Source organism: Crinia signifera, chromosome 2 (genome assembly GCF_055691185.1).
Source record: "Crinia signifera chromosome 2, ASM5569118v1, whole genome shotgun sequence".
In the NCBI taxonomy this organism is placed as follows: Eukaryota; Metazoa; Chordata; class Amphibia; order Anura; family Myobatrachidae; genus Crinia; species Crinia signifera.
Window position 1 is genome coordinate 346,740,151 of NC_139218.1, and position 12,869 is coordinate 346,753,019.

Here is a 12,869-nt window from a genome sequence, read left to right on the forward strand (position 1 = left end):
ATGGTACGCGCCAGGGCTGCCCTCTGTCACCCTTAATTTTTGTATTATGTATGGAGGCACTGGCGCGTGCAATACGAATGAATGAAAACATCAAGGGAGTGGAGGTTGGTAGGAGCGAACACAAGCTTGCTCTATACGCTGATGATTTATTGGCCTTCGTCTCTAGTCCTACCACATCCCTGCCGTCCCTCATGAAGGAATTTGAGAGATTCGCATACTTGTCTAACTTTAAAATAAATTACACAAAATCTGCCGCATTAAACGTGTCGGCTCCTGTTGATCAGGTGGAAGCTCTTAAGGGAGCTTTCCCCTTTCATTGGCAGTCAACACATATTAAATACCTAGGGACCTTATTAACCCGAGATAATGCGGACCTTTTTCAACTTAACTTTGTGCCGTTGCTTGCTAGCTTTAAAGCTTCGTTCTCTAAATGGTCTACACTCAAATTGTCCTGGCTGGGAAAGATCAACACGATAAAAATGAATATTCTCCCTAAGATATTGTATTTACTTCAAGCTCTTCCAATCGCGATACCCTCCTCCTTTTTCAGAGAGTTGCAAGGCCTGGTGGGTAAATTTGTGTGGGCCAACCGCAGGCCTAGGCTTTCTCAAAAGATTTTAGTCCAGAGCAAGGAAAGGGGAGGCCTTCAGCTCCCTCATTTTATTAGCTACTATCACTCGGTCCATATTACTAGGGTGGTGGAGATGTCTCGGCCAGTCCAACTTAAACAATGGCCAGCTATTGAAGGCCACTCATCTGGTATATCTCCCCGGGTTATTCCCTGGCTTCGGAAGACCCCGACAGTGCGACATCCGACCTTGACTCCAACGCTCCTGTGTTGGAGTAAGTACAAGCACCTCCAGTACTTTAACCCTGGTACATCACTTCTCACACCATTAGTTAATAACCCTGAATTTCCTCCAGGATTTGGCTTGCGTAATCTCTCTAGCCGATCCCCTGTTGACATGTCTTATCTGGGTCAATTAGTGGACAGGACTGGTTTGCGTTCCTTTGAGGATCTGCACAAGGAGACTGGTCTTCCGACGAGTCTATTTTGGTTCTACCTCCAAATTAGACATTACGTCGCCTCACTGCCCAAGCGCACTCAATCCTGGGAACCGACTCCTTTCGAGTCTCTTTTACTCTCTCAGGAACCCCCAAAGCATTTAATCTCTAAATTTTATCAAACATGCCTAAATTGCCCATCCGGCTGGATGCCCGGTTACACTATGGCTTGGCACAGGGAGTTAGGGCGGGACCTATCGGAAGACCAGTGGTTGCAAATATTTAAATTTATTTCTATCTCCTCCTCATCGGTTCAGACACTGGAGACTCAGTATAAGATATTGTCACGTTGGTATAGATGTCCATCCATACTACATAAATTAAACAATACTATACCTGACCTCTGTTGGAGATGTAGTCAATCATCGGGTACTCCATTACATATATGGTGGGGGTGCCCTGGCATCCAAGAATACTGGCGCCAGGTACATAGAATTGCAGAAAAGATCACTAATTCCTCACTGCCTTTCACCCCAGAGTTTTGGCTGCTCAACCTTACAGATATAGCGATTTCTCGATTTAAGAAATCTTTACTTAAGCATTTATTGAACGCGGCTAGAGCAGTTATCCCATGTCACTGGAGGTCAACGGCACCACCCCCTATATCACACTGGTTCCGTAGAGTAGACCTATACATGTCTATGGAGGACCTGTCTTCTTTCCTGAAAGATCCCTCCCAATCTTTTGTGGCGACATGGCTGAGTTGGATCACTTTTAAGGAGTCAACAGACTACTCTCAGTTAGCTACACCCACGCAGAACCCAGAGACATAATTGTCCGTGGGCATAACCCTTCCCCTCCCCTCTCCGCCTTACTGTCCTTCTTCCTCTCTTTTCCTTTCTCTCTTCTTCTCCTTGTTGTTTCTTAAATATACGATACCTTTTGTATAATTACACAGAATGTCTCTATTTCTGCTAAAATGTGAGAGATAATCCTAGTATTTCTATATTCGTCATGATATCTCTAACTTTGCAATGTCCTCACTCTGGAAATAATGCACATGACGTCTGTAATTGTTTCCTTCTGTTTATTATTGTTTTACCTTGTTCTGACAGTACATTACAATGTAACATTTTGAAGATGTTTGAACTCTTTATCTTAATAAAAATTGTTTGCACAGAAAGATGCAAGGGTCTTTCAGGAGACCAGAAACTCATTAACCTTTTTATACACACACACACTGATTACAAGCAAACAGGACACAAGGGAGGATGGTTACCTTTAGTAGCCATTCAAACTCATTTGTGTCAACTTGTGTGCATAGGCCAAAATGTCCAAGGTATGTAAACTTTTGATCAGGGACATTTGGGTAGTTTCTGTTGTCATTATAATTTAAAAAGAGCAAACACAGTTTGACAATAAATCGCCTCCTGTGTATGACCCTAGTTTAGCACACCTACAGTAGCTAATCAATAATGAAAGATAGACAGGGCAATTGGTCTACTAGATGTTCTTAATAAAAAAAAAAATCTTAATGAAGATGAATTTATCCATTAGGAACACATTATATGTTGCCATATATTAAAATGTGACAAATTACATTCAAATATAAAAGGGTCACACTGAACACTAGATAGGGTGCCATTTGGAACATATAAAGTTCCCACTTTTGAATTGTGTAACCTCTAGCAATTACACTAACATTAGCTAGACCTCATAAATGCAACATTTAAATTATTAAAAACAATTGCAACAGTAATATCACTCTAAACAGCACGGTGCCAATACATTCTGTAAATCACATTACTTTATAAGCTTCACAATTACTACAATATAGCAAAGGCATGAATAAGATTACTTACATGAACCAGATCTGGAAAATTCCCCAAGAACACTATGACATGACCTTAAAAGCTTCTTTATAATTACATGGTGCTTTATCTTAATAATCTTGCACTTAACAACTAATTACCATGTACTTGTCCAAGTCAAACCAGCAACTTGGCGTAGCAGTTTTCTGCCTGTAGGTGCTAAACATTCTGTACATTATTCCCAATGGATATTGCAGTGTCCCCACTATCACTGTTACATGGGCAGCTGACTGGTTACTGGTAGCTGGACATTATACACTTTCTGAAGGAAAGAAAATAGAATTCTCGAAATGTAATAATAAAATGGGTACTACAGTAGTAGTGGTTGTATTGACGGAATGCTTTATGTTATAATCATATAACTTGCTCTGTTCCCGTTCCGATGTACTGTGGGGGTAAAGTTCTTAATGTGACTGCCAGGTGGATGTGTCAATGTAACTTACAGATGGAACCATAACTTTATATACATTGTGCTACAGCACCGGCTGGACAGCCTACATCCAAAGCCTCCTTTCCACATCACAAGCATTAGATCATACCAGTGGTGTAACTATAGGGGGTACAGGGGGGTGCAATTGCTATGGGGCCCGGCAGCTGGGGGGCCCGCGGGCCCAGCAACCTACACCCTGCACCATTCGGACGTTTATATAATTTTCTTTTGGCCTGCGAGAGAGCACGAGCTGTGCAAGCTCACTGCGAATATCTAGCATGGGCGGGCAGCCGTGTGACCACTCTTACTGACAGCGGGTAGAGGCCTGCAAGGGGTCCCTGTCACCGCGGCGCAGACCATGATGCTCTGAGTAGATGTGGCTGGGGTCCAGGTGACTGTCCACTGATGCTGACCGCTGGCAGCAGCCTGTGCGAGGGGGCGGGTCCGGCGAAACGCTGATACCAGGCTACTGCCTGTAAGGGGGAGGGGGGTCCGGGTGACTGATGCTGGGCAGCGGCCAGTGGGGGGCTAAGGTGGACAGCAGCACTTATGTAGGGGCACCAGGCAGTGGGAGGGCCGTGTGATCGCTGACGTCGAGTAGCGGTGCATGCAGGGGGTGGTGTCCGGGTGGCCACTGGCCAGTGGAGGCAGGGTATTCTACAATCTGGGGGACAGTTTAAGATGACCATGGCCTAGATGGGACACACAGTCACTGCAAATGACGCTCTCCTGGTCTGCCAGCACTACCAGAGAGAGCCTGATAGCCAGGAGGTTTCAGAGAAGCAGCTGCAGGTTGAGGTGAGTAAATGTTTATGTTTATAGCTATGTACAGTAATTACCCCACTTGTACTATATATGTCATTTCAAATAATTTATCATATGTATATATGTAATTGGGGAGTGTTGGTGTTGGTTGCTAGAGCGTAACTGCCACCGGGCATCTGACTATCCCATCCCTATCCCCTAGTCTCTCTCTCCCCACCGTCTAGTGTCTCACTATCCCCTCCCCATCACCTAGCATCTCTCTATCCCAGGGGTGGCCAACCGGTCAGAGGTAAAGAGCCGAAAAATATCGGTAGTCAAGCTAAATTAGCCGACATTATGCGCGTGCCGAAGGCGCATGCGCCAAAAAAAGGGGCGTAGTCTATTTTGACCCCTTGGGTGGGTGTGATACAAATATGCCTCCAATAGTGCAGTGCCATATATGCATATGCCCCCAATAGTGCCAGATACACATATGCCCCATATGCAAGGTATGTACCACACGGTGCCAGGTATGCCCCCACAGTGCCAAAAAGCTGGTATGCCCCCACAGTGCCAAAAAGCTGGTATGCCCCCACAGTGCCACAAACTGCTATGCCCCCACAGTGCCACAAACTGCTATGCCCCCACAGTGCCACAAACTGCTATGCCCCCACAGTGCAAATTTCCCAGCAGCAGCATTCACCGTTGTTGTTGCTGCTGCCAGGCAGGGAGAGGACAGTCTGGTGTCCCCCTGCAGTCCTCCTGTCATGTCACCGATGGGAGGAGAGCACAGCACACCGCGCGTCTCCTTCCCCCTCACTTCCCTGTGACTGGGCCGCCCACCAATCAAAGCTCGCTGGCCGGCTCCTGATTGGCTGCTGGCCCACGAGCTCTGATTGGTGGATGGCCCAGTCACAAGGATGCACAGTAAGGGGTAGGAGAGATGCGCAATGCACGCTCTCCTCCCCTCAGAAGGAGAAGGGATTCAGGGAACCGGCAGCAGGGGGGGACTGGGACAGACGGTGGGCGGCGGGCAGCAGTGGGAGCAGGAGCCGCACTTTACAAGGGGGAGAGCCGCATGAGGCTCAAGAGCCACAGGTTGGCCACCACTGCTCTTTCCCCTCCCTACCGCCCTGCGTCTCTGTCCCCTCCTTACTGCCATGTCTCTCTGTCCCCTCCCTACACCCTGCGTCTCTCTATCCCCTCCCTAGCGCCCTGCGTCTCTCTGTCCCCTCCTTACCACCATGCCTCTCTGTCCCCTCCCTACCACCCTGCGTCTCTCTATCCCCTCCCTACTGCCCTGTGTCTCACTGTCACCTTCCTACCACCCTGCATCTCTCTATCCCTTCCCTACCTCTCTGCATCTCTATCGCCTCCCTACCACTTATCATCTATCTCCACCTTTTTGTCCTGCATCTCTCTGTCCCCTCCAGCAGATAAAAACTTGTAGTGCACCACAGTTTAGTGGTAAAGGGGTGACTGCAGTGCGGAGTATGTTTTTTTTTTTTTTTATGAATGGGCCTATGTTGGGTTTTTTTTATTGGGGGGAGGGGGGGGGCTTTCAAGATTTTGTTATAGGGTCCACAAAGCTCTAGTTAAGCCCCTGGATCATACATACCAGTTGTATAGCCTTCATTACATGCACATGGGCAGCGTGACTTGCGAGTCCCTGAGCACCCATACACGAGTGTTTAACAGCATTACAAGGGGAGCTACATGTGCATTATCCTAGGGCACCTGAAACCTTTAAATCAGGCCATGGTCACTCAACTGTTATATATATATAGATATATATATATATCCAGATGATCCTTATAATCCAATAAGGGCACTCATCAAGATAAAAGATCAGTTTTTAATGGTACCTCTTAGAATAATTACAGATGTAGCCGACTTCATCTTTGCAAGGGCTGGCGGCTGCCAGCCGCCAGTTCCCACCAGGGGGCGTGCGCGCATGAGGCGCTCATGCGCCCCGTGGAGCTCCTCAATTCCATCCGTCGGTCCCCATCGCTGCCCCGACACCCCCCCTCCAACCCTGCCCGTCTCCCTGTAGAGGAGATTGCAGGGACCAGCTGCCCAGCCGCGAGAGACTGGTATGCGTGTGCGCATGAGACACACGTGCGTCCCAGTTTAATGGAGTCCCTGTTTGCCAGCACTTACCAGAGGGGGCGTTCTGTCAGGCGCCCAGCAAAGATGACAAGGGCTCCATCTGTACGTCTTACTTTATAGTTGATGTTTCAGCCACTAGAGGGCCTTTATCAAGACACAGCACAGCATACGTCCTCACACCTCCAGAGATCAGTATCCTGAAGCAGAGGTGCAGAGTCTACCTTGCCAGCGGTCTTCCCCAGGGACCCCCTGCATGGAGTTTTACATTTTGCTGCATACGGCAAGCAGGTCATGGCCCTCTGCTCAGGACACCCACAACTAGATGTATTGTGAATCACTGTCTAATTAACAACACCTGTTACTACCTGTTATAGGTTTGTCCAGAGTAGAGTCAGGGTTTCCAATGGCTTTTAGTGGCTAGGCCATAGGCTGGGGGGAATGTAGGGATTACGTTATGAATTCTCTGGAGTACCCTTGTTATGAAGCCTGTGTGTGTGACCTCCCGCTGAAACCTACCATTGCTGTAATCGGGGAACTGCATTGCTGTAACCTAAGAATTGCCAAGCTGTTATCCTGTTATGCGACTGCTGCCCCCCCCCCCCCCCCCACACACACACACACTCACAACGACAGGCAGCAGGAGCTGAGGCAGCAGGGCATGACTTGGAGAATTAAGGTAAGTGCTACTCGGGGGGGGGAGTAGCTTGACATCTCATCCACGAGGAAGGGGGTGTTGCGGTAGACACTGATAACTTATGGGGAGCAGGAACAACTGTTTACTTAACCAACGGGGGGGGGGGGGGAGCAGGATCTGCCGACAACTTGTACTGGGGGGGGGGGGGGGTGCGGAAGAGCAGGCTAATAATCTGCGCAAGCCCTGCACCTGATTCCTGACAGTGGGGGTGGGATGGGGTGTGTGAGGTGGTTTATTTCCAAGGGTGGGTTGCAGAAGCTGGGGTAGGGGGATGGACGGACAGACAGATGCGGAAGGGAACTAATGTGGAAAAAAACAGACTTAGCAGAGTTATTATTAATACGGTCACATTTAACATGCAAAAATAAATTAGGCACAAAGACAAAATTTTAGTTTTAATTAAGATCAAAACAATACACACGTTCCATCTACTTTTTGGGAATTGCTGTGGACTGATATTACTGTAATAATGTGAAAAGATTACAGCAGCAAAATTGCTACAGTATTACAATTAGTTGGAGCAGGGCTGTCTTAACAGCATAGTAAGCCTTGGGCAAAAAAAATGCACTGGAGCCTCTACCCACCCATTCAAAGGAATAAATAATAACTAAAATATATCACCTTATCCATCCCAAGCCATCTCTCCACATGCTTACATAAAAAATGGTGAATGTTTCCAGTCATCCACCAGTCAACATGCTGACATGTACCTTCAAACTGTCCAGATTACAGGGGGGCATTAATGCTACTTGGACACTGTCCCACTAGGGTCTGCAGTGACCTGTGGGGGCGGGCGGTAATGGTTGGGAGTGTCTATGATCACCACTGCTCTGCTCTGTGAACAGGTACAGGGAAGGGAGCCGGGGGCTGCCCAGCTGCTCAGGGAGTACTGGGCAAGCCCTCAAAATGACAAAAAAGTGGGTCGTTCTGCGAGATCCCACCCTCTACCCATACCTCCCAACTGTCCCACTTTCAGAGGGAATGTCCCATTTTTTGGGGACGTTCCCACGTCCCGTGGCAGGGGCAGTTGGGAGTCCGCCGTCACCCGCTGGACATCAGTGAATAGACGCTGTGCACATGCCTCTATGCAACCACAGTGGCAAAACGGGGCGCGGCCTCGTGTGAGTGAGTGATTTGTAGGCCATGCCCCCTTGTCGACAGGCCATGCCCCCAAACTTTGGCTAATTTCCAGCCGAAGGACTTTCTAAAGTTAGGAGGTATGCTCTACCTAAGGCCCCATCCTTTTTCACCAGGTGCCGCAAAGCTACCTTCTAATGTTGGGAGTTATTCTGAGAGGCATTTACTGTCTGGCTGCTGGCTAGGAGGCAGGTATAGAATGCTGCACTCTGATTTGTGGATAGCACAAGCTATCCACCAATCAGCATTTGGATAGCCATCTACTGTCCGACAGTTGTGCCTTTCTTGTGCGGAGCAATGATACACATTTAGGGCCTGATTCAGCAAAGCTCACTAAGCAGCGGTCGTTTGCTGCTTAGTGAGCCCTGAAACGCCTCAGTACTATGTGAGGGGATGGACGTGATCCATGCGGCCGTAGGGGAAAGAAATCACAAGATGGTCGCCGACCATTGAATGATTTCTCTCCCCTTTGGAAATAAAAGTCAGTCTGATCTGACCTTTATTTCCGTCAGTGTCCGTCAAAGAGGGGGAGGGCGATAATGTCATGTGATGTCAACCGCCCGCCCCTGGCAGGCATCAGCCCACCCGCGTTACCAGAAGAACACCCAGCACTTTCATGGGGATGCCCCATGCATGCCCTACTACCCTACCCATGCGAAGGCCTCAGCGAGTGGACGTTCGCACAGGGGGCTGCACATGCACATATAGACGCATGCACAGACCACAAACGATGAGAATGGGGCCGAATTCAGCCCCGTCCGATTAGTATTGAATCACCCATTTAGTGCAAACAAATCTTTACTGTATAAAATATATTGTGCCAGCGCTGGCTGAATAAATTTGCAAGACGGTATTAAAAAATAACAATTTTTAATAAGTACACATATATCATCTCAACAAACAATTTATCTAAAATGCCACAGTGTGCATAAAAAATTATTCTGACGATGATTTTAAAGTCAGCTGGAATCAAATTATAAAAGAAAAACACACATGTAAATTCCCACTGGATGGAATTGATATTACCAATCCACACGTTGAAGGCAATGGAGCTGCGGGGGGGGGGGGGGGAGCTGTGAGGTGCTGTACGCGCATGCGCAACAGCCCTCCCACGGCCCGAGGCCCAGCCAGCCCAGGGGTGAGCGCTGCTGGCCCCTTTTTGATGAGTTTTTGGGCCGGCCAATCCGCCCCTGGCCTGCCCTGTCACCCACCCCTAAACACAAGGGGTTGTAAGCGCAAAATATGTCTCAACCTGCATAACAAAGAATGCCTGAGTATTTTGGTGCATTCAGTATGTGCAAACAACACAACTTACCACTTACCACAATAGGCAAATCGTGTTTATCTACATTTCTAATTCCCTCGTAACAGATGAATTCGGCCCGTTCCACTCGTTGGTGGTCTGCCAATGCGTATCGGGCCTTATTCTGGTTCATTCGCTCGGATGAGTGCACGCACCGTTGCGAATGATCCAAACCCTGCCAGACGAATGGTTAGCCCGCAACACTCATTGGCACACCGAATTCGTTCGCAAGGCTTGTGAACAGATGTTTTACATGGAAGTCCATTTGCATGCCAGTGGGAACCTCCCCCGTCTTTCGATGGTCGCGGACCATCGAATGATAGATAAGGCATCCGCATATGTAAGGGTGGCCCAGACCACTCGTACATATGAGCGAAGAAATCCATCTGGCTATGTCAGCTGTCCGCCTCCTGCACGTGAGTCACGACACATTAGCATGTGTACGCCCAGCATTTTAATGGGAATGCCCATGAAACTTAGGGCATACACATATACTAATGCCTCAGCCCAGCACCCCACGCACCTCTCCACCACCCACTCACAAGGCAGAAATTCCGGTGCGCATGCAAAACATCGGTCCCTGTGTGATTTCGCGTTTGAGCGAATTAACCAGAATAAGGCCCATGGTCTGTTATGTAAGGCCCCCTAGCCATTCGCAGGAATCAGGGCAGACAGCGGCGGGTCGGATGTCACCCATGAGAGCGCCCAGTTTCATGGGCATCCCCATAAAAAAGCTGGGCTATCCCATGGTTACATCGGCATGACAATGTGTTCCAGGGCAGGCGGCTGATGTCACAGGCCATCAACCCCCGCGCCCTGTCTTCGTCCCGGCGGCCGCAAATAAAAGTCAATTTCCACTGACTTTTATTTGCGAATCCAGGAGAAATCCTTCCATGGTCAGGGACCATCAAATGATTTCTCCTGTAGCGGTGGCATCCGAGGGGATGTCTTCGTAACATTCCCTAGCGATGGGACCAGGGGCGAATTTAGGGGTCAGGCCGCCCCTAGGCACAACATATGTGCCCCCCCCCCCTATTTTAATGCAATCATATATGTATATACATTGTTATTTATATATTTCATTAAAATTTTACTGTAGCCCACCTTAATATTTTTTTTAAGCACTCTGGACTGCTCACTGCACGGAGGACCCAGAGGGAGGCACTTTTTTCGTACAGTGATTAGCACAGTGTCTCCGTCAGTCTCTCTCCGGCTCACACACTGTGACTGACTGAGCGCAGGGAGGATCTGCGCGCCGCTCAGCTGCTGGATACACAGTGTGTGTGTAGAGTAGCCAATGGGCGGGAGCCGGCAGCAGTGAGCCTTAACCATTTCCGGACGCGCAGGGGGACCGTCGGACCCAGCCACTAAGCGGTGATGTAATGTGCATGGCAGAGTGGGTGGGCAGTGGCTGGTGACGCGCGGCGCTGCCGCCGACATATGATAATTCATGTCTGCGGCGGCGGTGCTCGTCACTCACTGCTGCCCACCAGCTTTGCCATGCTGCTATTTAACAGAATGTCAGCCTGCCTGCCACCCTAAATTGGTGCCGCCCTGAGGCCGGTGCCTCACGGGCCTAGGCACAAATCCAGCCCTGGATGGGACTCGGCGGAGGGGGGGCACACACACACGAGTGATATTATTACATTTTATTTTAAAAGCGTCACTAGTGGTTTGCAACATATGTTGCACAGAACAATACACAGAACTTAACATTATGATATCTTTCCAATTCAGCTGGATATGATATACCGGCTAATATCACACCAATGTCTCTGTACCCAGCTTTAGGCAGCCCGGGTGAGGATAGCTACCAGCTGCAGTGTTCACTAATTTCAAATGTCCCTTTAACAACCCCCTTCCACAGCACTAATGTTACTATGTAACTAGGCTCATCCATCTCATAGTACAGATAATTAGAGGTGAGATCCTATAACCCTCTCGGATCTCCCATTAGTCCTGCCATGGGAGAGAAATAGCCAGGCAGTGCTTGTTATCTGTAGACCTGTTGCTGCTGGAGGTAGAAAACACATCCCCATTCCTCACCTCCCTAATGAGGCTCGCCGCTCTACTAAGACAGCAGCCCACCCCGTACATCAACATACATTCACCTCCTGCTCCTGTCTCCTAGCAACCAGATCTGCTGCTACCAAAAGGTCACTTGGTATAAGAAGGGGGCGTGGCTCGCCGCGGCACGCCCAGTCTGTGCTGTGCTGGGACTGTGCCAGGACGCTGCGTCAGGGGAACCTCTTTGCTCTGCGCACTGACGTCACCAGCAGTGGAGGGGGGATCGCCCAGCAGCCAGTCCCAGAGCCCAGCGCTGTCTGTGTGTGTTGTTGTTCCTGCTGCTGCTGCTGACCCTCATCATCTACCTGATCCACCACTGCCGCCGCCCGCACTGGATGCATGTCAGACCGCGCGGCCGGCTCTCAGGATCTCTCCCGGGACAGGCAGGGATGGAGCTGCGGGAGAGCTGGGTGTAGATGCTGGATGTGGAGGTGTGAGGAGCTGAACCAGTGCGCAGGTGCCTGCAGGGTGAGTGTCACTTGTTGCTGCTGCTGCTGCTGCTGAGCTCCGTGCCCCTGAGAACTGTGTGTGTGAAATACACCCAGGATTATATTTACTGACACATTATGTAATGACTACATGTCAGTAAGTCAGAGGAACTGCCTATGTTAGTCTCAGGCACTGGAGCACTGCTTGCTTGTTACTGTCACTTCCTTCTGTATCTGATGGGCATAGAGCTAGTACTGGTGTGTTTGTAACAGTTTGGTCAGTATGTATTTCTATTATTGACTAATACTTGTTGCTTTGCCTGTGTGTGTGTGTGTGTGTTTCGTGTGTTCAGCCTGATCTGCTTAGATCACTTTCACTTCTGCACTGCCACTAGACCAGAGTCCTGCTCACTTGTTGCTGCTTGCTTTCTCAGGTTATCCCATCTTATTGGTTACATTTAACTAAAGCAAATTCGCAGTGCAATCATAGAGAAGATAGTAAGATATGTATTTTTGATTTTATTTATGGTAATTGGTGTTTACTATACACAATAGTGTATGCTGCCCCATCACAGCCTGTAAATAACATAATCACTGGAAAATGCTTTTTCAAAACCCCAGATTTATGGGCAGGCTCCTCACTTTTATATTATTTAATACTGGAGATTTGATGGTATTTTACTAACTAAAAACCGGACCCGGACAAGACCCTGGAATACTGGACCGGACAGCAAACTCTGCATTCCAGAGCTTGGGGTGTCCTGTCCGGGGGGCGGTCTTGTCCGGGGGGATACCTGTGATAGCTTTCACCAGGAAAATGGGGAGGGGGAGATTTACAACCTCCTTGTGTGGTCTGGACCATTCCAGTTTTTTCTACATGCTGGACCATACAGGGAGGCTTTATTCTCTCCTTCCTCCTCTACCTGGTGACAGCTGTCACAGGCAGCCCCCTGGCACAGGACATCCCCTGGACTGGACACTCCAACCTCTCGAATGCAGAGTTTAATGTCTGGTCCTGTTTTTACTCATACAGTATTTTATTTACATTGAAAGTAGAATACTTCTTTCAGCATACTGATTT

The 12,869-nt window shown here is 48.8% G+C and overlaps 1 protein-coding gene across 1 annotated transcript in view; it reads left to right on the forward strand.

Annotated features, from left to right (window-relative positions):
* Positions 1-11,553: 11,553 nt before the first annotated feature.
* FNDC3A (fibronectin type III domain containing 3A) overlaps positions 11,554-12,869 on the forward strand; it is a 183,689-nt gene continuing 182,373 nt past the window's right edge. Inside the window, exon 1 of the mRNA XM_083169659.1 lies at positions 11,554-11,828. The gene's annotated coding sequence lies outside the window, so the exon portion shown is untranslated. The remainder of the gene's footprint in view (positions 11,829-12,869) is intronic.